Here is a 24,403-nt window from a genome sequence, read left to right on the forward strand (position 1 = left end):
TACAATTTAAACAACAAAAATAATTTTCAGCATATTTTTTAAAAGACTAGTTTTTCTCATCATAGGGAAATCCCAGATGAAGAAGTGAGATATAAGCATCATTAAAGTCAAAATGAAAGCTGCCTGCTGCATGAAGAGGAAGGGGATAAGATTGTTGATGTAAGCCACATGGTTCACTTTAGAGAACACAGTAAAAGCAATCACTCCGCCTCCCACCAACATGAAAAAAGTTCTTCATGGGAAACCAAGAACAGTTCCAGCTTTGACAGAGCCTGATCTTAATTCTTTTTAAGGAAAAATAATACCAAATTACAGTAATAAAAGTAGGAACAGGATTTTAGAAGAAGGCTGGTGCAAGTAAGGGATTCTAGAGCTCAAATTTCATTAGCTTTATGGCAAACTTGCATGTGGAAGGAACATAATTGAATACCACATACATTTTGGATGCAATAATGCAAGTATTTCTGGTTGGAGAAGACAGGGAGTATAACTAATGAATAACCATGTGCTGTTTATGAGAGGACTGTATGTTGCCAGTGATTTTTTTTTGTATGTTTTTAATTGGAGTTCGATTTGCCAACATATAGCATAACACCCAGTGCTCATCCCTTCAAGTGCCCCCCTCAGTGCCCGTCACCCAGTCACCCCATCCCCCCACCCACCTCCCCTTCCACCACCCCTTGTTCGTTTCCCAGAGTTAGGAGTCTCTCATGTTCTGTCTCCCTCACTGATATTTCCCACTCATTTTCTCTCCTTTCCCCTTTATTCCCTGTCACTAATTTTTATATTCCCCAAATGAATGAGTCCATATAATGTTTGTCTTTCTCCGATGACTTACTTCACTCGACATAATATCCTCCAGTTCCATCCACGTTGAAGCAAATTGTGGGTATTCATCGTTTCTAATTGTAGCCAGTGATTTTATTTTAATTTATAGCCTGAAAATTTTTATATGTATTCAAACTATAAACTATTTAAAGTTCACATCCATGTCTTATGGTAAACTCCAAGAACACAAGACGAACACAGCTAATATTTTTTCTTTTTTTTTAATTTTTTTATTCATTTATTCGAGAGAGGCAGAGACACAGGCAGAGGGAGAAGCAGGCTCCCTGGAGGGAGCCCAATGTGGGACTTGATCCCAGGTCTCCAGGGTCAAAGCCTGGGCGGAAGGGAGGCACTAAACCACTGGGCCACCGGGGCATCCTTAATACTTTTTTCAACTAATATTTTTTCAACTGAAAATTTCTTCCTGCTTTAATAAAATGTCTTGTGGTAGGTTCATCTTTTTTTAAGCCTTTACATATCATTTGCCATTCTTTGGATACGTTATTATAAGAGTATAAGAATATACTCATTCAGAAATGTATTATAGCCTAGCCAGGAGGCATATCAGACCAGGAATCTGAGTCAAGGTAGAAGTAAAAGGTCTGAATATTTCATGAAATCAGGAATCTTGGCTTGTTAACCATTCAGGCCCAATGTCTATTGCTTGTCAGCACAATGAACCATGATGATGGCTACCATGCATTGTATTGACTACCATGTATTCAGCCAGATTCTGTGATAGATGCTTCACAGACAGTATCCTTCTCTGTAGTCCTCTTGGGAAGGATTATTATTACTATTCTCTTTATTAATGAGTAAAATGAGGCTTGATTAGGTGACTAACACAAAGCTACACAAGTTTTAAGTGGCATAGCCTGATAATTCTGTTTCCTAGGAAGACCTCAATAAATATTGGTTATGGGCATACTTCTTTAAATGGAAAGAAGAGAGGGGAGACAGCAAGAAGGAAAGGAGGACACAAGTAGATGACAAGACCCCATGGCATTCACTTTCAGGAAGAAAACTATTTCTCTGAGGGTAATGATGGATGAAATCAACCCAGCCTTCTTGCTGCCTATATGCTGAGTAGATTATCAGGACAGACCCAGATAGCAAGAAGGTTTCCCTTTCAGTTTATTTTGCACTACTCTTCACTTTGCTCTCTCTTCTCTGGTCACTCTGGTTATTCTCCAAGGTGCTGTCAAGCAGTCCTCTTCCTGGCTCAGAGGTTGTCTGTCAACACTCATTACCATCAAGCTGTCCATTGTTCTGGTGCTCTTTATTCCTTTGGCTTTTATCATATTGCTACCTCCAGGTCACAGGAACTTTGATGAGGCTGTGAGAGACACAGTCATCTCCTGAGAGCTAGCCACTTCCTAGGGACACAGCCATGGAAGCACCACATAGATCCCCTGCAGGGATCCTTATAGAATTTTATCCTCCTTTCCTAGTTGGGGTTCTTTGCTTCTTCTCTCCTGGTCCTCAAGAATCTTTCCCTGGTTGAGGATGATATCATTCACTGAGAAGGAACATAATAAAATTATTAGGTTTGAGTCAGAAGACCACAGGTTGTCTTCTGGTGTGATGAGTTGTGGTACCTTTGGGATCCCTAACAGGAGACACAAAAAAGGTAACTGGATATACAAGACTGGAGCTTTCTTGGCTAACTTTCTATAGAGTTCAGTGGAGAAAAGTCCATTATTTTCCCACTTAACCATTTCCAATATGGGCATATTGCTTACCATTATTACCATTACCAATATGGGCATATCTTCTTACCATTTAATAGTTTATAGGGCCAAGCATATTTATATCCAGTACCCTATTTGGTTCTCTAGTTTTACCAGTATTCTGAAAACCACTTACAGTTTCATTTTAGAAAAAGACAAGAACATAAATTCAACTAATTTTTTTTTCTGTGGGAATAGTTAAGGCCCATGAACTTATATAAAAGCTCGTTGAGTTTAAAACAAAGTATTGCAAGTGAAGAAAATTATGTTCTTGGCAATCACTGTCTCATTTTCTTCCTCTTTTTTTTAAGATTTTATTTATTCATAAAAGATGGAGAGAGAGAGGCAGAGACACAGGCAGAAGGAGAAGCAGGCTCCCTGTGAGGAGCCCAATATGGGACTCGATTCCAGGACCCCGGGATCACGCCCCGAGCCAAAGGCAGAAGCTCAACCACTGAGCCACACAGGTGCCCCTCAATGTCTCATTTTCAACTGACCACAATCTCTTTTCTGTTTCACCTGCTTCCTAAAATGCATTGTTGGACAAAAAAAAAAAAAAAGGCTTATAAAATATATAAGAAATTCTAAGAAACTTTCATTCAAAAAAACTGCTGAGTTAATCCTTAAAAATTACCAGCTGGTTAACCTATCCTCAAGCTCCATGATATTACCTCCTGCTGAAAAGCTCCCCAAGAGGGGGGAGAACCCCAAATTTGCTTATTGAATAAAAAGTTTAAGTTATAAACATGGTTATAAAACCATGCCGTGAATACTCTGTGCTTGCAGTTTTCTGTTTTGTTGATGGATTTTTATTCATGTCATTTGATGGGATAAATTGTAAAACCAGGTCACAGCTCCAGAAAGAGAAAATATAAACTGATAAATAACATAAGGTTTATTGCATTTGAAAGAGGTATACACCAAGAGCAGAGTCACCTGGAAATGCCACAATGATACCACCAGCAGCATCTATAGAGCTGGATACAGAACTTGCAGTTCTGATCAAAGATTCTTATCACCTCATCAGGGTATAACCAACTCACCCTGGTGAGCTCAATCTGCTCTCCTCATTACTGAACATAGAAAAGAGATACTATCATGAAAGTTTCATGTCATTCAGATCTCCTTTTAATGCACAAATCTCAAAATCTAGCCCAAACCTGCTATGGTCTGGAACAGCAAACATTACTTACTACCACCAGTATTATAAAATTGTGCAATTTTTCACCATCTTCTAAAATCCAACTTTCCATTGTAGTCCTCCTCTGCGACGTTGAAGTTAGAGGTGATATTTTGGCAAAATTCTAATGACGCTATGGGCAGAGACCGAAAAATGGCCAGTCCCTACCTTGTTCACTCAATCAACCTACCTGAGAAAAATTGGACTGAGGGAATTACATGTAAAATATACAGAAGACTGAGAGCCAATGTAAAACTTAAATTATAGCTGGAAAGACATTCAATACCCCTAGTACAATGAGTCTTTGTTTAGGCTCCTGTTTTCGCCATCTACCCTCATGTGTTCCCACCACAATCTGAGATGGTGTAGTCCCCAAAGCAGGGATGAATTACAGCCCTATCCGTATGCAGGGGGGATATGCCTTCCTTCCTAACATGGCCCACCAAATGGCCTGACCAACTTGATTAGTAAAAAATTCTTCCTTGGTTGTATATAGCCAGCAGGTCTGGGCTGAGTCCAGTCTGATGCAAGATAGCTCTAGAGTGAATAATGGCTTTATTCAAGACCAATTGATATTAATTCATTAAGAATGGTATTGATCATCACAGTCAAAATATTGCCATGTTTTTTTCTTAAGTGTTTATCATGTGGCATATTAAAAATTAGTTAATTGGAATATGATAAAATATTATATACAAGACACTAGACTAAGTGCTAAGGAGAAAATGGCAATAAGTAAACACTTAAGCACTCTCTTCTAAGGAGTTACAATCTGGAAAAAACATAAGAAAAGTAATTTATTCAATAAGTATATCTACACTATTGCCACACAAAATGTGATGAGCACAGAGAAGGTAATGAGAATTCAGAACGGGAGTCCCTTTTGGACTGAAAATACAGAGAGTGATGGAAAGGGGGCCATGTTAGAAGGGACAGCACACACCAAGGTACGGAAGTGGGAAGGCACAAGGAGGGGTGAGAAAACATCAAGACATCCAGTTTTGTTGGGATATAGGGACTTTGTAAGGTTCTGGCTACCCTATTGCCTGGAGAGAAGCATCAAGAGGCCTTAAAATCCTTACAAGGGACTTACCTGGGTTAAGATACTGCTAGAGAAAAAAGAGGATGACAAGCCTCCTCCCCACTGTTCCAGGCCCCATTTGTGCTGGAGGGCTAGATTCTTCTCATCAGTGTAGACAAGTAGCACTCCTTCCCTAAGTATCCATTAAGCATCTTCTAGTTTCCTAAGAGGTTAAACATTCTATTTGATTCAGGAGGCCAGAAACTCTGATTTCCTTCAAGGGCCAAAGCTATCACAGCATGTCAAATGAACTTCAGTGACTTGACCAAGACCAAAGCACAAAAAGGACTATGGGAACCCTACACAGAGCTTACATACTAACCAGAGCACCATGAACTCCAAATCCAAGGAGTCCATGAACTTGGATAGTAAAAAAATGCATCTTTATTTTCACTAATCTTTAACAACAACATAGTATTTACTTTTATTACAAACCAAAGCAGTGTTAGCAGTGACTTTATCACTAATAGAAAATAGATATTTTCATATCATATCATAGCTCTTGCTGTTAATCCAAAATGTCATTTTATCACCATTCCAAAATTGGCTATCAGAGGTGCCACTGGATCTTGTTATTAAATGTGTACAGAAGCACAATTTTTAAAAAATTGGTTAACTGTATTTCATTACAGTTATTGTATTTCATTACAATTAGTCTTATTTATAATCTTTTGTATTTTATATTATGCACTTAAATATGTGGTCCCGGAAAAGGCCCACAGGATTCAGACTGCCAAAGAGGTTCATGGCACCAAAAAATTTAAAACTTCCAGTCATAATGGAGTAAGGAATTTGGCCTAAGAGTTGACTTTAGCACCAAATTTGATAAACAGATAGGAATTTGTTCCACATATGGCAGAGTAGTCCAGAAGGTAACTGGAGTGGGGGATGAAAGAGGACCACAGTTGCCCTCTAAGTACATCCTCCAAAGTGACACCATTTTTTTAAGGTAATGTACTGAGTCAATCATTTTTTAAGATTGTGATGAAAAAGTCAAGATAATTCATAGAAATACAGAATTTTGAAACACTGAGAGAAGTTAATCAAAGGTGACATCTTTTTAAGCATTTGTTTAGTCAAAAGTCTTTGCCCTGCCTTTTGTCTCAGTCCAACCCCAAGCTTCACTTATATGTCTCTTAATTAACAGATACTTGTACTTATTTCCATCCAACTGCTCTGTATACATGTGAACCCTCTTGAGTGGGGGAGGGGGAATAGGTATGGTACCATGGGGGAATGGCAGCTTATGAATTGAAAGAGACCACTGAAAACTTGGATATTTACAGGATCTTCCTGAATATCATTCAGAAGGAATATTCTCTCAACTCATAATGTTATGATCACATGGACAAATTGGCTGACATCCTCCATGAAGACAGCAAGATTTTAAGTAGAGCTGCTTACCTGATTGTTAAATACAAGATCAAGACAGGTGGGGAAAGTGTAATATGGGGGGAGAGATTATGACTGGTGTGGGTGTACAGCATAAAAGGAATCTCATACTTTTCCATTTGCATGTGTCCATTTACAGATCTTTGGTCCTCCAGCTGTGTGGCAAAATGACCTTGGCCTCCTTGGATGCCTGGCGTCAGCAGAACCGGTGCTGAGAAGAGAAGAAAACTGAATGAAAAGGCTGTGGGACTAAGGACAGCTTTAAGTTCTGCAGAAGAGATTATGTGCCAACAGCAGCTGTGGGCAATGATTAGAACTAAGAGTTGTGGAGATATATAAGGCACTGAGGATTCTCAAAACCAACAAGGAGGAACTATGAGGAGGCAAGACCAACTAAATTGTCTTTGGCCAAGGAGTCAGAAGCTTAAGTGATGGAAATTTGGACATTGCCATAAGTGGCCTCATTTTAGTAATAGGGCCATTCCCACTACATACTCAATAGCGAGTCAAATCTATAGATTGTTGGCTCTGGGTGACCCACATGAAATAGGGGAAAAGGGCACTAGATTTTGTGTTCAACTCAATATTACGTACTCCTCTTCTCTCTACTTTTGGGGCAAAGCATCCAGCCTGGTTTTTGGAACCACGACATAATGAAAAGTCTTACATAATATGGAACTTCTAGTTATGGAACCACAGTTTAGAGAACAATAACGTGACAAACAACCCAGATCGTCTCTTCTCACTTCTCCCTTGAGAGATAATAATGAGAAAATAGTTCAGAGGATGACCAGAACATATAATGGGAGGTCTGTGAAACCATGCAGGTACCCCTGCCACATCTACCTCCTAAGACATCTCCTCTTGGTTGGTCTAGGGGAAAAGATAGATCAGTGATAAAATAAACTACTCATAGAGAAAAAGAAGACAACTATTCCCTTAATTTTGTAGATAAATAAAAATTTAAAAGTAAATCCAATGTTTTTATTTTAAAATTTCCCCACTTTATAAGGATATCAAAGCAGGAAGAATTTGGGGGAAAAAAAGAGAATTGTCCTATAGAGCAGGAAAGAATGATAGGTTTAGGTTAATAGAAACCGTATTAAGTTCTTTGTCACTCTTGCTAAAAGGTCCTCAATTATGGGAATATCTAATTAAGTACACACTCTTTTATGATAATTGACACTTGACATTCCTAAACAACACAGTGGTAAACAACAAAGTTGAAGCCTGGAATCAGTCTTTCCATCTGAAGACTCCTGTGTTTTATTAGGAACAGTGAGAATATGGGAGAGTAAGGAATGTGAGAAACGAAAAATGTAAAATAATTTTACATTTTCTTTAATAATTGCTTATGTCTTTTCAAAGAGAAGAAAGCTGAGGCCTCAGATATTGAAAAAAGTAAATTTGAGGTCATTCTTTTTTCAATAGAAATTTCTCCCTGTATCCATCACCAAATAGCATGCCTTGAAAATTTAATTGAATATTTTCTATGCCTAGGGAGCCGTGAATAAAGGCAACAAGGACAGTAAATAATAATTCAAGGTCCTTTGGAAATCTTAACTTTCAAGTAAACGGCAATACAATACTTCTAAGTTGAAAATAACAAATTTAAATTGTTTAGTACTTTCAGTAAACATAATCTAACATTATACTGGTACTGCATATGAAGGAAAGTACTGTGAACAAGGAGAGATGAGCCTCATTCTTTATGTATTTTTCTTTTCTTTATTGATCAAGGGAAAAAAAGAGCTATTCTCATCAGGGTCATATCCATGAAAGAGAAAAAGGCCATGACAATCAGGAGGGTTGTGCACCAAGTCTATGCTGGCCTTCCATCTGACTGGCCAGGCCCTGGCAATCTCTGCTTTAGGACCTTCATCCTGTCCAGAATAATCACCAGCTATGACACAGACTTTCATGTGGATCAGAGAGAGGCTTTCAATTACATAATGCAGTGAAAAAAACCACTAGTCTAGGAGTCTGGAGGTCTGTGACCTGATCCACATTCTGCCACTAACAGCCATGTGACCATAAGTGACCATGTAGGGATCAATTTCCCTACCTATTCATCTGAAATTTGTTCAATTTTTCCCATCCTATACTGTTTGTAAGGGAACAAAGTTTTGCAATCTCTTTCGCCTTCTGGCTTCTACATCCATTCAGACAATGGAAGGCAGTGACTACATATTAGTAGGCAGAGGCAGGAAAATCAAGAGTATTTCTCTCTCTCTCTCTCTCTCTCTCTCTCCCTCTGCTTCCTGTGGCATCTCCAGCAACTACTCCATCTTTCTAGCTCCTGTTGCATAGGCTCTCTGTGGTTCTACTTCTGCTAAGTGATGCTGGTCTCTAGGTTTCAGTAGAACTACCTCCTTTCTTTATTCATCCAATCCACGGGGAGAGCATCTTACAATTCTTTTATAATTTGGGTTGACCCATTACCTCTCCTCTTCCAATTCTCAATTCCTCTATCATCCATGTTATAAATCCTTGCATTAAGTTCCCTCTATATAAATACTTAGTTTTCTGTTTTCCTGTTTGGAAAATAAGTTGCTATACACAAGATCAATATACAAAAATTAATTTTGCTTCTCTCTAACAACAAAGATTTAGAAAATGAAGTTTAAAAAATACTATTTGCAATAGTGTCAAAAATATAAAATATATAGGACAAAAACTAATGAAAGATATTTAAGTCTCCTGCACAGAAAACTATAAAACACTATAAGAGAAATTGGGGAAAAAATCTAAATAATTAAAAAGAATTATTTTTATATGGAACTTACAAGCACTAACTCTAAAAGAAAAGTTGATAAATTAATGCTATAATAGATTTAGAGCTTCTAGCCATAAAAAATGCATTATTAACAAGGAAAAGTAAACCATAAAGTAAATAAACATAAAACATATATATGTGTTGCATATCTATCTATACATATATATGTAGATATATGTACATATATATATGTAGATACTCATATGTATATATGTATCAATCTACATATATACGAGGAAAAGACAGACAATGCAATAGAAAAATGCACAATTTCAAAAGTAAAAGCCAAAAGGGATGCCCAGGTGGCACAGTCAGTTAAGTGTCTGACTCTTGATCTTAGCTCAGGCCTTGATCACAGGGTTGCAAGATTGAGCCCTGTGTTGGGCTCCACGCTGGGTGTAGAATCTACTTTTTTTTTAAAAAAGTAAAAGCAAAAGCTCATAAAGGTATTCTGAAAGCAAATAGTAGGCTGCTAAAATTTTAAGGAAACATACTGCAGTATTTCAAGAGGAAAATGAATCTCTGAACAAAACTTTTGAAATATATAGATTTATACTTTGAAACATGAAGTACATATATATTTCATATATATATTTATAAGCTTATACATGTGTATATATAAAAGTTATGCTGAGTGGGAGTCCATTTTGGTAAGTAATAATATTCACATTAGGAAACATTTAGGCAGAAATGTCTTTGTACTAATTTTCAAAAAGAAAGAGAATTACAGAAGAAAATATTAGGAAAAAAAGAAAAAGAAAAATGGACAAAAAAGTAGAACATAAAGGCTATCCAAATAGCCAGTGAAAGTATAAACAACGAGTGAACTCATTAGTGTTTAAAGGAATGCAAACAGAATATACCACATACCACTACGGTTAAAATTTAAAATACTGACAATACCTAAGATTCGCAACTCTACAGAACAACAGAATCTTCATGAGCTGCTGTGGGAGTATAAATCAGTGCAACAAAGTACTTTGTCATTATTCACTAAAATTAAATATGCTTTCCAATAATTCTGCTCCCTGGTATATACCCAATAGAAACCATACCTATGTGCCTCAAAAAGCAGACATTAGTTATGATTGCCAAAGGCAAAATACAATCAAAATATTCATCAATAATAAAATGGATATGGACACCTGGGTGACTCAGCAGTTGAGCATCTGCCTTTGGCTCATGGTGTGAGTTTCAGAATAGAGTCCCACATCAGGCTCCCCACAGGGAGCCTGCTTCTTCCTCTGCCTGTGTCTCTGCCTCTCTATCTGTGTCTCTCATGAATAAATAAATAAAATCCAAAATAAAATAAAATTAATAATAATAATAAAATGGATAAGTAATAATATATTCCTATAATAGAGCATGATACAGCAGTGAAAATAAAATATAACTATATATAACAATGTGAATAAGTCTCTCGAAATATGGTTAAGAAAGAGAAGCCTGTTTTGGACACATTTGTCTCTACTGGGCTCCATTTGCACTTCCAGGTCCACTGTCCCTCCTTCTCTGCTAATCTCTGTGCCTAGGAGCCCAAGCAGTAAGGACTTCTTCAAATTGGCAATTTGCTTTATGGACTTTGGTCAGATTCCACCAATAAGAGGCAGATGAAAGGGCAGGAGAAGAGAGGTCAGGATATTTGTCCCTTTGGACTCTCTTTGCCAGAGCATAACCAATAGTGGCTAGGTTTCTCTGCCAAAGTCTGCATTTGCTGTTAAGTAGGCTCGCCCCTACAGTGATAGGGAGCACAGGGTTTTCAACTGCTTGCCCCTGCAGGCCTATAGGCAGTAAAGGCTCCCCACATCCCCACTAAGGTTAGCCCTGGAGTACTGCAAAATCCTTCATCAATTTTCTTTAATCTTGCACACAACTTATATATGGTCTCTTTATGAAACTCTTTTAAATCCTTCTTTTGAGGGGTGCCTAAGTGATTTAGTCATTTAAGTGGCTGCCTTTGGCTTAGGTCAGGATCCCAGGGTCCTGGGATCTAGCCTGCAGTCAGGTTCCCTGCTCAGTGGGGAGTCTGCTTCTCCCTCTGCTGTTCCTCTGTTTGTTCTCTCTCTTTCTCTTTCTCATACATACATACATACATAAGTCCATCCGTCTATCCATCCAACCTTCTTTTGAATATGCTATTTGTTTCCTGCCAGGAAACTGACCAATACAAAGCCAGACTCAAAATGCTTACAAAATACATTTATATAAAGTTTTAAAAATAGACAAAATTAAACTACAATTGAGGGAATGCATACATGGGTGATGAAATTATAAAGAAAAGGAAGGTAACAATTACCACAAAAATCAGGAGAGTGGTTAATTTGTGGAAGGGGAGGGAGATACGATTTGGAAGGAACAGATAATGGGATTCTGGGGTGCTGGCAATGTTCTGTTTATTTACCAGAGTGATGGTTATATACTGTTTTACCTTATAATAATTTATTAAGCTGTATATTTATGCTTTGTGCATTTTTACTGTATGGTTGCCATCATTCATCATAAAAACAGCTTAGAAAAATATAAAATAAGAGGGAAATTTTGATTGCTATGTCCCATTAAATGTGCTGCATCCTATTAAGTATGCTACTGTTTTAAGAATAAAGATATCAAGTGTATAAATTAATGAGTCTCTTGCAGTTTGGAGAGAAAAGCAGAAATCAGGAATGTTGAAAATTGTTTCCTCTAACTATACTGAGATTTAACCAGGAAGATGGGCTTACAAGCCTTCAGTTGATATGGTTGACCCAGAGGAAAATAGAACAAAAGGTGAGAACACAGATAGATTCAGAATACTTGAACAAAAGGGACACAATTATAATGAAAAGAAAGAGATCAGAAAAGATTACAGAAATATATAAAATCAAGTTAATTTTAGTATTGCAAAGGCGTGTGGATACAAAAAGAATACATGATAAATGCATGTTTACATCTGAGCTTGGATAATTAACATGGGAACAATTCCATTTCATATGCTCCTTTAGTTATTAACTTCTGGATAATGCTCATGATATCTCAATAATTAATAGGTAAGTAGAAAATTCAAAATGTTTACTTGCCCAAAGCTATAAAAAATTTATTATAAAAAAAAGGTTAACAGAATACAGTCTATTTTAAGTATGTTTTCTAGCAGGTAAGTTTACCCATTGCCTAAATTAAAAACAAAATGCAAAATATTTGGAAAATAGATACAGGTCATTGGATAAATGCAGACTATCAGTGCAGTCACATTAATACCTTGTTAAGTATCGATGCAATCTACTATGTGGAAAAACTATAGACTCCAATCTAGCACCACTAGTTGCATGTATCAAAACCTTACAGATAATATAAATTACCCATTTGAAAAATAAACAACATTCTAAATGCTATTGTTCCTAGCCTAATGAACCGAGACAAACAATATCTCTGAAAGACTATCAAAAATTGTTCATTAGCCTTAAAACTCATTATAAAGTTTAAAAATAAAAACACATAGTTAGGATTAGAAAATCCCTCTCTTGTGGAGAAGATAACATAGAACACATTTCATTCAATGGAGGAAGGCTTAGTTCTTAACTCAACTGGAGGATATCTTTCTGTATTCCTTGATGGGTTTACTTAGGGTGACTTGAATCCTGGGGCTATAGAACCTATATTGGAATACAATCTTTCCTTTTTTTTAAAGGTGGGGAGGGGCAGAAGGAGAGAGAGAGGGAGAATCTTAAGTAAACTCCACACTAGTGCAGAGTCTGATATGCAGCTAGGTCTCACAACCCTGAGATCATGATTTGAGCCAGAATGAAGAGTCAGATATGTACCCAACTGAGCCACTCAAGAGTTCTGGAATACAATCTGCTACAAAAGCAACATCTCTAGTTTTTTTTTTTTTTTTCATTAATCTGGAATATTATAGGAAGTAGAATTTTCCACATGTAAATATTTTGCTATAATCCTTTAATGCTTCCAAGAGAACTAAACTACATATAAGATTTTAAAATTCTACATAGCAATTTAACCTCCACCTGAAATGCCAAATTTTTTACTGCCATTTGTATTTTAATTTTTCTCAATGTTAAATTGTATTTGTTTTTGGAATAGATTTTTATACACAGTTTAAAACTCAAATACACAAGAAAGTGTTCTGTGTAAAATCTCCCCCACTCACTCCACCTCCATCATGCCTCTTTCTTTCCTAGGCAACCAGGTCCTAATCCATGAGCAGTTAGTGTAACTAAGAGAAGCCACCTCAGACATCCAGACTTTAGTCTCTCCCTCCCCACTCTGAGGTAATGGTACCAGAAGGATCCCACTTGCGTCTCCACAAAGATCCTTACAAACAAACCAATCCAGAGAGGCCCTCTATGTCCCTGGGCAGGTTAGGAGGTATCAGCACTTCGTAAAGGCAACAACGATTTAAATGGACTGACCAGACTTTGTGGTCACTGAGTTACCGTGGTCAACACTGGCTGGCTGGCTGGCTGGCTTCAGCAGCATCACAGAGACAGGGATCTTTCCCAATTCTCGAACTTATTTTAGGAGACTTTTTCCATTAACAAAGGAACTTGCTTTACTCCTCCTTGTGTTGTCCTGTAGCGTTATTTTCCGATACACTGTTAATTGAGAACCACTTGTAAATATTCTATAAGGTTCCACAAGATTAATGTTTGCCATTGCGGTTGTACTAGGTATATATATTCACATTTGAAATTTTACCCACTTCATGTGGTACAATTGAACAATTTTGTGATGTACATGAAGTCTATTTCTTATGCTAATTTTGCTGACCTTTTGATATGATTGAACTTACTTCAGGAAGAAAGAGAAGGGTGATAGATTGAAGTGTGAAATCTGGTTGGATTTTCAATGTTCATCAGTCATTGCTAAAGGACAAAACTTGAAATGCAAAGATAATCTGGAGATCTCAAAGGATATGCAACAAAAAGAAGTAATTACTTCCTCTGGGCTGGGAAAAGAGGATCAAGGATGCATTTTGCATTCTTGCCCATCTGCCATTTTTTTCCTGAATAAGTGTGTAATGCTCTTTAATATTAAATTATAAACTATTAAACTACATAAGAAGCTATTGTCCCATTTACAGACAGTAAAACTGAAGCAGTGATGGCCTAAGTGACTTTGCAAACTGTATCTCAGAGATTCAGTGGAGAAAAGGAATTTCAAATGGGGTCCCTCCAGATTGTAGTCTATTTTTTAGCCCACTGACTCTCCTGTCTTCTTTTATAAAAGCACTGTATCTTAAAAGCATCTCTCAGAGACACCTCTGAGGTTAATGCCTTAGAAAAACCCATCAAACATAATGACTTTGATAGAGACCATTTCACATTACTTTTACCAATCTATTTTTCTTGGTTCATGCTCTCAAAAATGTCTAACTTTTTCCCAATGACACTGTTCACACTGATTCTAGTTTTTAACAACATAGGCAAAGATTTAAGCTGACCATCTATGAGACAAAAAGAAAATGACAGTAGAATTCAATTCTCCAGGATAGATAGAGAATATGCAATACATCTTCATTTTAGGAACCAGAAGTATTGCATTACACAGCAAACCTACAGCAGCAAGAGGACAATCCTGGCAGCTTCATGAGCTTTGGAGGAATCTCTCTCCTCCTTTGCTCCAACACCACCCCAATTCACCAACCCCAATTCAATGGCTCTAGAGCCACATGGTGTGGATTTTACAGTAAAGAGAAATACAAAATATAGAATACAGAATTTCTAGAGAATAGAGGACTCTAGTGACATATATTTAGCTTAATCCCCTCATAGACAGGACTTAAAAAGGGCCAAATCTTTCAATTCATTAACAAATGATGGGCTCTACTTAAGGATTTGCATCTCCATGAAGAAGTAAGACCATTTGTCTAGTTTATCTGATATTATCTGATACTTTTTCCAGAAGAAAGGTACTGGAGTAGAACTGGGGATCCCCCTCAAGGAGAATATAGGAGGGGAGATCTATATGTGCCAGGTACTTACTGCTGCTCTCTCACCCTCTTTCATTAGAGGTGCTATCTCCCCTCAAATGTAGGTGTTTTACCTCCTCCAAGTCATGTCTTCAGGAGATACAACTTCTCTCTACTCCATGTAGCAACTGGCATGCCCTTGAATCCAGAGAACTGGAGTAAAATGGATTGAGCTGGGCGAGGCAGATCCAACCTTCCACCTGCCAAACAACCTGAAGCAAGGGATTAGGTCTTCAGGGGATAATCAACAAGCCAATTCAGATATGATGAGTCAAAGAGTTCCATCTGGGTCCCATTCCTCAAGGAGATGAGAGTCAAATCATGGAGTATATGCAACCAGGACTAAGAACACCATATAGGCCTAACTATGGGATAGAACTAAACATTAGAAGCATGAAAAGAATGGAACACAGCTAGTCAGAGAGGAAAATACAAAGCATCTGTGTAATTTTAGACTGGAGAATCTATCACTTTTCTATAATTCAGTAGTGGACAGAATACCCAGGGCTGCATCTGACTGGTTTAAACCAGGTATTACTTATTGTAAGATGTCCTCTACATTTCCACCTCAAAAGCCAGTAGGGCTCATCAGAGTCATGTTCTATGCAAAACTAAAGTGCAATTTATTACCTGTAATCTACTTTATCTCTCCTTAGCATGCTTATTGATCAGACTCTTCATTGTAAGCAACAGAATTTGACACTGGCTGATAAAGCAAAAAATATATATATAATAATCCATAGAAGTGTTGGTTGAGAGACCTAGAAGACAGGGGTCAAGAATGAGCTGGGGCACAATGTCAAAAACCATGTTGTGGCTGGCCTATTAAAGAACAATTGCCAGGGCTATGGCCTCACCAAAGATTAGAGAAAACCACTATGGCCACTGTCACCACTGCTCCAGCAAGCAGGAGGCTATACTAAAACCTATTTGCTCATATTGCTCCCTTCTGTATTAGTCTGTCATGGGTATTGTTGATGGTTGAATCCTAGAATACATGTTATAGTTTAGCTGCAAGACAGGTTATTAACTTATGGCTTGACTCTTTGCTGAAGATGTAGGACTCAAAAATTAAAACTTCAAAAGCAGAAAAATTATTCAAAAGATAATGAGCAATTTTTGACAGGGCTACCAAAGTAATTCAATGGAGGGTAAATACTCTTTTCAGCAAATGGTGCTGAACAACTACATATTTACATGCAAAAGAATGAAGTTCAAACCATTCCTCACACCACATACAAAAAATTTACTCCAAATGGAGCATAGGCTTAAGTGTAAGAGCTAAAACTATTAAACATTTAGAAGAAAACATAGGAGTAAATCTTTGTGACCCTGAGTTAAGCAAAGCCTTCTTGGATATGACACCGAAAACAGAAGTGGCCAAAACAAAACAAAACAGAAAATAAAAACATGTCCTTTAAATGATACCATGCAGAAAGTGAAAAGTAACACACAGAAAATGAAAAACCAATGCAAATTATAAATATGTTTTGATTGCTTCCTCTTTGTCTCATTGGTGAGAGAGGGACTCCTGCCCTAGAGTTATGAGGATGGCCAAACATTCAACACCTGACACAAAGCAGATGAGATTGACAGCTGTTCATTGATCACAGACACAGTCCATTGGGAGAAGGATACCATGCCAAGTAGGGCCACATGGGAGTTGAACTCAGGAACTGAGTGTACAATAGGAGCTGTGGAGGGCAATTTTATAGCATCAAGAAGGTAGGATCAGCCGTGGTTCCCAAGAAAGGATGCAATTGGTTTATCTGAATAAATCTATGAGTTGGCAGGAAACTGAAACATGCCATTCAAGAATAAGCAAGAATCACATTCCTTCTGCTTGATATTAAAGGTTGTTTGGCTAATGGACCTTATACACGAGAGCGGAATTGGAAGAGGAATGAGAAGTTAGACTATTCAAAGCCTTTCCAATTTTTCCAGATGTTAAGACAACACATGATATTGAACCTTAATTTTATGTCTTATACCACCAAAAGACAACAAGTCTTATAAGGAACTCATGTCCAGGATATATGAAGAACCCTTATAACTGAACAATAAATACAAATAACCCAATTTAGAAATGGATAAATGATTTCAATAGACATTTCCTCAAAGGAGATATAAAAATGATCAATAAGCATATGAAACGATTTTCAACATTATTAGACACTAGGAAAATGCAATGAGATACCACTTCATACTTACTAGGATGATTATAATAATTTTTTAAAAACCAGAAAAAAACATTTGGCAAGGATATAGAGAAATTGGAGTCCTCCTACATTGCTGCAAGGAATGCAAAATGATGTGGCTCTTTGAAAAACAGTTCTGGCAGTTCTTCGAAATGTTAAACATAGAGTTACCAAATGAACCAGCAATTTCACTCCTAAATATATACCCAGGAGAAATGAAGACATATATCCACACAAAAAGTTATATATGAATGTTCACAGCAGAATTATTCATAATAGCCAAAAAATAGAAACAACCCACATGTCCATCAGAACTGTTGAATAAATAAATAAAATGTGGTGTATTTATGCAATAGAATATTATTCAGCAATAAAAAGTGAAGTATTAATACATACTACAGCATAGATAAACCTTGAAAACATGCTAACTGAAGGAAGACAGTTATAAAAACCACCTATTATATGATTCAGTATATAAGAAATGTCCAGAAAAAGTGTGGAGGTTCCTCAAGAAGTTACAAATAGTGCTACCTTATGACCTAGCAATTACACTACTAGGTATCTACCTCCAAAGATACAGATGTAGTGAAGCAACAGAACACTTGTACCCCAATGTTCATTGCAGCAATGTCTATAATAGCCAAACCGTGGAAGGAGTCACAGTGTCCTTCAACAATGAATGGATAAAGAAGATGTGGTATGGGACACCTGGGTGGCTGAGTGGTTTAGAGCCTGCCTTTGGCCCAGGGTGTGATCCTGGAGTCCCAGGATCAAGTCCCAAATCAGGCTTTCTGTATGGAGCCTGCTTCTCCCTCTGCCTATGTCTCTGCCTCTTTCTCTCTCTCTCTCTGTCTCATGAATAAATAAATTTTAAAAAAAGAAGATGTGGTGTATATATATATACAATGGAATATTACTCAGCCATTAGAAAGGTGAATAACTACTACTCACATCGACATGGATGGAACTGGAGGGTATTATGCTGACTGAAATAAGTCAATCAGAGAAAGACAATTATTATATGGTTTTGCTCATATGTGGACTATAAGAGATAGTGAAAGAGACCATAAAGGAAAGGAGGGAAACTGAGTGGGGAAAAATTAGAGAGGGAGACAAACCATGAGAGACCCCTAACTCTGGGAACAAAGGGTTGCAGAAGGGGAGGTGGGTGGGAGATTAGGGTAACTGAGTGATGAGCATTAAGGAAGGCACACGACGAGATGATCACTGGGTGTTACACTATGTGTTGGCAAATTGAATTTAAATAAAATATTTTAAAAAGAAAAAAGAAAGAAATCTCCAGAATAGGCAAAACTGTAGAGACAGAAAGTACATTCCTGATTGCCTGTAGCTGGGGTGTAGTGCAAGAAGTGACTGCTAATTGTTGCGGGTTTCTTTTTGGAGGATGAAAATGTTCTAAAATTGATAGTGACGATGGTTGCACAACTCTATGAATATGTTAAAAACCATGAAATTGTACACTTTAAATGGGTGAATTACACGGCATGTGAATTATTTGAGATATAAAGTTGTTATTTTTTTTAAAGGTATGAGAAGCCTAAATATCACTTATTCCAGTGGTTTTACTATTCTCCTCCAGTATTTACTGGAATCTTCTACTTAAACTATCTTCACAAAATTTAGAAACCCTTTCCTATGATGGACTGACTAGTACATATTTCCTTATAAATCTCCTATAATCTTGCGAGTGTTGTTGATGTCAACAACAAAAAACACAGTAGTTAAGAAGATAGGTGAGAACTACAATTTCATTTTTAACCATCTGTGTGTAAACAAGTTTTAGGGAATAGGGTGATAATTTTTTTAGAGAAAGGTTACTAGAGACCCACCAGATGAGAAAAATTGCTTCTCAAAAATGTTAGCTAACTTTTCCAAGGTCACACAGCCAAATGATAAAGATATCATGTATTGTAGAAACCTAATACACCATCTGTAGAGGCCAGCCTCTACATGATGGCCCCCAATGATTCTCACCTTCTCTCTGGTATTTACAACCATTTATAATTCCCTCCTCTCTCTTGCATCACTCTGGGAGAAGCTAGGTGAATGTCATGATGGCATTCGAGCAACCTATGGAGAGGTCCACGTAAGAGGAACCAAGGCCTTCTAACAATCACATATGTAAGCTTGGAAGCATAAGTTCCCCTAGCTGAGCTTTCAGATGAGAGTACAGACAGCCTCAGTTGACAGCTTGATGCAACCTCATGAGAAACATGAGCCAGAATCATTCAGCTATGTCCCTCCTGAATCCCTGACCCACAGAAATAGTGTGATAATACATTGTTTTAAGCTACCAAGTTTTGGGGAAATTTATTATGTTATTACAGTAACTAATACACCCTTTATACTCTTTACACTCTAAAAACTACTTCTTATCTGAGAACTGTTAAATAATTACAATGATTTCCCAGATTACATGGGTTAAAACTCAAATCTCAATTTCTTTGTTCAGGTAAGACTTTGATTTACATTTCTCCATTAAGGAGAGGAAAATTAAATATCACAATATTTGTGTAATTTTTTTCAATCTGATTAGGAGATCTTGCTACCCAATGAGAGCAAGGTATAGCATTCCAAAGTAGGATAACTTCTTAGCTATATTGTTCCTGCTTTTGCTACCAGAGTAATTAAATCCAATCACAGGTTCCAAAGGTTCATTAAATCAAACTGGTACTGTGGACACTACCTTCTGCTGTGTTATCTGCAAACAATGTCACCTATTTTTCTAAATCAATTCTGATTAATTTCCCAAGACCCTCCCAATGTAACAAGGAGCCAGATGGGAAAATACAGAGAAGAAATCAACATATTTTATCCTGTACATTGTGGAAGCAAAATGCACAAGAAGAAAAACATATTCACGGTAAAATTCATTATGACTGACATCCACTGTTCCCCTGGCCTCTTCCCTTCATTTAATGAAGACTCCAGCATCTGGCTCTCAGTCTTCTTCTCCTCTCTCTACATGTCATCATTCTCAGTGACCTCACTAGAAAATAGAAGCAATCAGACAAGACTTAATCACTCTTCTTCCACCAAAACTACCAAAAAATTTGCATCTATAGCCACAATGGAAGTCTCACTCATGCTTCTATGTGTGCTTTGCTCTTCATTTCTTCTTAAATACTCAAGGATTTTATGTCCAATATTTTTCAACCTCTCTTTCCTGGGTTACCAATTACAACCTCTCTTTATATTAATCCCAGAAGTTTATCAGGATGCCTTAATCCCATTTCTCTGAAAACATTCTCTCCTTATCTCATATCCCCCTTTGGCTGATATCCCATTTCTCTGATCCTCCGAGGGAAAATCTCTCAAAGCATATTTGATATTTGGTTTCTCTGTTTTGCCAACTTTCATTTTTTACTTAATCTGCTCTAGTTGGGTTTTGACACCATCATTCCATTAATATTACTTTTATCAATTGGTACTAAATACCACATGTTTTGCCCCATTCGGTGAATATTTTTCTAGCCCCAATTTACTCAATCTCACATTCAATCTGGTAATCACTCTCTCCTTACTGAAATACTCTCTTCCCTTTGTCCTTGGGGTTTTACAATATCACACTCCCTCTTACTTCTACTGGCTACCTCCACTTAGGCTTCTTTCCTGTCTCTTTCTCTTCTGCCTGTCTTCCAAACGTTGCCTTTTCTCAGGGCTCAGTTCAAGGACATCTCCTCTCTCTCCTGCAAGTTGCTCATCTACTCCCAACATGTGAAAATCCACATACATGCCAAAGAATTCCACATTTATGCCCCCAGATTCATATATCCAACTGTCAACTTGAGATCTCTATTTGCCATTCATGCATATTAAAGTTAACATGTTTAAAGCAGAACTTTTCTTTCCCAAATTATTCTCCCAAGCATCCCCAACCACTTATATACTCAAGCCTGAAAATAGAGTGTTACACATAATTTTGCCTTTTCCTTTGATCTTCATCCATATTCAATCCAAGAAGTTTTCTACAGACTACCTCCAAAATGTGTCTTGAACCTATGCACTTTATGCTGTATACTGTCAACATAGTGCCAGCTATGGTACTATCTTTTACCTGGAATACTCCAATGACTCTCCTTTTAAGTCTTTTAAGAGGTAGGTTGTAGAATGGAAAGAGCATCATGGTATATTAATTATCTATTGCCACATAACAAATTTTCCCAATTTCATCTGTCTAAAGTGAACCCTCACCCCTGTCCCATCTACCAGGCTCTTTAACTAATGATTTCTTCTGATTTTATATATTTTAAATTAAATATCATCTAATTTCCTGACCAGATCCCTTCTTATTCTTCTTTTATAAGTTCTTTAGAATTATAATTATAAATGTATTTACTTGTCAATTGCCTCTCTACCCCTACTAGACTATAAATTACATAAGCAAACCATATCTTTTTGTTCCTCATCCTAAACCCAGTGTTTAGAATAGTACTTTGAATATATTAAGCTCTCATTAATATTTGTTGAATAATGACAGTGCTATATGAGATTCATTAAATCAAAGAATTTTCAGTTTAAGAACCACAAAATCAAAAGACTTTTATAAGTAACCTGACCATTCTTTTGCAAACAGTACATATGTTATCAGTATGCCTTGCATTTAAGAAATTTGTTAAAAACAATAATGCAAAATTACTACATTCCCATCTCCACCAGCCACATATTTGTGTATGTTTGTATGAGGTTGTGTTTTGTTCCTAAAAGTCTTTTTCTACTCTTCTAATTCCTATTTTCAGCACCTTTTGATTCAGGTTGAACAGGATCTGTCCCAAAAAAAATGCTCTTGATTCCTTTTAGAGTATTTGACCTTAAAAGGCCACCTAGCAGAAGCCTAAAAATGTCAGCATTTCCCCAGATGCAGAGGCTTGTCTCATTTCTTTAACCACTAAACTAAATGATAAATCAAAGATATTCTAAGGGGGGGAAAACTATCAGAAGTCTTACTTGTAAAGTAGAATTGAAGTTGAAAAGAAAGTAAGAATGAGACACAACTATATGGGCATCAGCAGCCACAGGGGAACCCTGCCAAAAAGTCAGAAATAGCTTCTCAAGGGTAACCATTTTCAATCTATTTTATTTCTTTTTATTACTCTTCCTAGGTAACAGAAAACTTCAACTGATTTGAAACCTTTTAACAAATGTGCCTTGTAATATGGTCTATTTATATTCTTATTTTATTTGATTCAATTATTCTCCAATAATTCTCCTGACATTAAAAGTCTTTTTGATGGTTATTCTGTTTTCCATTTCCAAAGTCATTAACCTCCATTCCCTACCCGAGGTAACGGGAATGCTCTGTGAGTGACAACCTTGTTTACAGAGAGCAGGAAAGGACTTGGCAGCTGTTCTAAAGTGTCAAATGAGATAGCCTGAAGAATGCTATAGAAAATGTCACCAAATTGGGAAGCGACGTCACACTAACTAGACTGCCTTCTTGTCGTCCACTAATAGAATTCTCTGACGTGTCTCTCTTGAGAAAGATTTGCTAGGAAGGAGGAATGCTGTGTAATTTTTTTTGTACCTTTCATATGACTTTCAAATCTTCAAACTCTCAAGAGCATAAAGATTACCTTAAAATGCAAATAATGAGGGGAAAAAAACAAACAAAAAGACTAATAATTTGGATTAAAACAGTGACTTTTTGAGAGTAATTTCATTTTTAACATCTCAGAATACTTATACACCAAACTTTTAACACAAAATTGATGCTTTTTATCCATTTCAAAAGGTATATCTGAAAGCATGCCAACGTTTTAATTTGAACTGTCATTACTTACAAAGCATATAATCCAATAGTAATTGGCCAAAGTCTTCTAAAATATTTAAGTTTTCAATTCTCTATTCTCTTGTGACAATTAATCTCTTGGGAAGTTCAATTTGTTTATTCAATAGGCATTTCTTAAACCACTACTATGTGCAGGCACAATTCCAAGCAGTTAAAATAAAATAAAACTAAAAATTCCGTTTCTAAACTTTACCAACCATATCTAAGAGATATCAAATAATTCACAGTCAGGTAGAAAAGAGAGAAAAGAGAATGATTACTACAATAGTAGTCATTGGAACATCAACAAAACTTTGTTTATTCTCTGTGTTTTCTCTAGGCCAAAGTCTCTCTCCTGAACTCTAATCTATTTCTTCTAATCCATGGAATCTCCCATCTTCACTTCAAAATCAGGACATTCAAGACATATTTGCCATTCTTTCCAATCTCAGACTGGTTCCAATCCCCAAATACCTAATTGTCAAATAATAACCGACAATGAACACAAACTATGTATAAAACACTATATTAAGTGTGTTACACTGATTATCTGACTTAACCTTCAAAAAACCCCTATGATATACGTCATATTATTAGTCTATTTTATAAATAAGGAAGCTAAGAATTAGAAATGCTAAGTGACATGCCTAAATAACTAGAAAGTAGTAGGTGTAGGCTGGTTTTGAAAATCAGTGCTACACTGTCCAAAAGTCATATGTGTCCATTTGAGCATTTGAAATTTGGCTAATGCAATGAAGAAACCAAAGGTGTTACTTTACTTATTATTTTATTAAGTTAATTAAATTTTAAGGACTGATACTTAACCTAGTTATTGGATATGTGAATATTATTTTTCAAATATAAATCTCATAAAATTTAAATACAGATCAAATATTTCTTTTTTTTTCTTTAAGATTTTATTTTTAAGTAATCTCTACACCCAACATGGGGCTCAAACTTATAACCCTGAGATCAACAGTTACATGCCCCACCAACTGAGCCAATCAGGCACCCCTACAGGTTAAGTATTTCTAATTAAAATTTCACTTCCAAGTTGATATGTGCTATATATAAGTGTAAAATATACATCAGATTCTTTGAAAAAAATGTAAAATATCTCCTTGATACTTTTTTATATTGACTACTATTGAAATGATATTTGAATACACAGCAGTCCCCTCTTGTCCATGGGGAATATGCTCCAATACCCCTACTAGATCCCTGAAACTACAGATAGTACCAAGTCCTCGATATACTGATTTTTCCTCTATATAATTATGATAAAAATTTATAAATTAGGCACAGTAATGTATTAACAACAATAACTAATAATAGAACAATTGTAACCATACCCTGTAATAAAAGTTATGTGAATGTGGTCTTTCTCTGTCTCTTAAAATATCTTATTTTACTGTACTCACTCCTTCTTTGATGATGTGAGATGGTAAAATTCCTGTGTGATGAG

General features: G+C 36.6%; 1 long non-coding RNA gene across 3 annotated transcripts; it reads right to left on the reverse strand.

Moving 5' to 3' along the window:
* Positions 1–1,104: 1,104 nt before the first annotated feature.
* Positions 1,105–24,403, reverse strand: LOC144316846 (uncharacterized). 3 transcript variants are annotated; one of them, XR_013382681.1, is made up of 3 exons: positions 24,360–24,403; positions 6,323–6,422; positions 1,105–2,347 (listed from the first exon to the last, which is right to left on the reverse strand). It is a non-coding gene; the product is annotated as an uncharacterized LOC144316846 (long non-coding RNA). The 3 variants fall into 3 exon arrangements; XR_013382680.1 differs by having other exon boundaries at positions 24,291–24,369; XR_013382682.1 differs by lacking the exon at positions 24,360–24,403 and adding an exon at positions 13,418–13,570.

This window comes from Canis aureus, chromosome 7 (assembly GCF_053574225.1).
Source record: "Canis aureus isolate CA01 chromosome 7, VMU_Caureus_v.1.0, whole genome shotgun sequence".
In the NCBI taxonomy this organism is placed as follows: domain Eukaryota; kingdom Metazoa; phylum Chordata; class Mammalia; order Carnivora; family Canidae; genus Canis; species Canis aureus.